Below are 1,199 nucleotides of genomic sequence, written 5' to 3' on the forward strand. Positions count from 1 at the left end.
ATATATATATATATATATATATATATATATATATACACACACACACACACACACACACACAAATATACATATACGCATACATATATAAATACAATGCATATATACACACAAACACATATACATACACGTATGTATGGTTATATATATACGTACGTATATATATAACCAGTTGGTAAATAAACAAAATTAAACGGTTAGATAGTTCCATAATTTTTTATAAAAATAAGAGTTAACTGAAAATCATCAGAAGTTTAAATAAAAGTCTACATAGATACACCTACAATATATATGCATATAACTCAAATACTCCAGTGATGTGTCCAAAATACTTCTTCAACTTGTGTACAATATTTCAATAGTATACGCCATTTTGTAAGTAATAGTGTGGCCGAAAAGTCGGGGACTGATTTACAAAGTAGTTTCACTTTAAACCGACCCCCCACTTTATGATCAACACCATTAAACCCAAATCAAAACAAACACAGGTGAAACAAACAAAAAATGGCCGAAAAATCAACTCTATGCAAGCAGCACATGTATAGGGTCTTCTTTTTCAGTATGTATGCTTTTTTTACATTAAAAACAACCAACTAAACCAAAACAATAAAAGCCATAATGTATCTACCTGGCTTTCGGACAGTGGTCAAACTAGCCAATGGCCATAAGAATAGCTTCAGTTTTTGGCCTTCCTTCGCATATACACACAGCTGATGGCTTCCACCTAAATATACACAAACCTAATATCCGTGTGTACGAGAGAGAGTGTGGCTAACTACTTCTCCTCCACCTTCGCCTTTCTCTTTACTTTGTCTTTCTTTTGCACTACCTCCTTTAACGTCTTCTGTCTTTCTTTTTCTCCCCAACCCTCTTCTTCTACCTAGTACCTCTCACTCGACCTCATTTCTCTCTCATATACTTCTTTCCCCTCTTTGTTTATCTAACACGTCTCACACTTCCAACTCTGTCGGTATTAGTCTTTCTCTTTCTGTCTTCACCTCTTTATGTGCTCATATACGCTCTTTCTTTTCTCTCTCATTGCATGTTTAACTCTCCTTTTATTTACACACTTCTCTTCACTCCTCCCTCAACTATAATTACACGTCTTTCAAGCAACTCACGTATTATGTATGTATATACGCACACACACACACACATATATATATATATATATATAAGTCCAGACACACACACACAAGGTA

At 34.4% G+C, this 1,199-nt stretch overlaps 1 protein-coding gene across 1 annotated transcript in view; it reads right to left on the reverse strand.

Moving 5' to 3' along the window:
- Window positions 1-813, reverse strand: part of LOC106878884 (DDB1- and CUL4-associated factor 8) — a 69,174-nt gene extending 68,361 nt beyond the window's left edge. The window contains exon 1 of the mRNA XM_014928228.2: window positions 626-813. The gene's annotated coding sequence lies outside the window, so the exon portion shown is untranslated. The remainder of the gene's footprint in view (window positions 1-625) is intronic.
- Between the last annotated feature and the right edge of the window lie 386 nt (window positions 814-1,199).

The sequence above is a fragment of the Octopus bimaculoides genome, chromosome 5 (assembly GCF_001194135.2).
Source record: "Octopus bimaculoides isolate UCB-OBI-ISO-001 chromosome 5, ASM119413v2, whole genome shotgun sequence".
In the NCBI taxonomy this organism is placed as follows: Eukaryota; Metazoa; Mollusca; class Cephalopoda; order Octopoda; family Octopodidae; genus Octopus; species Octopus bimaculoides.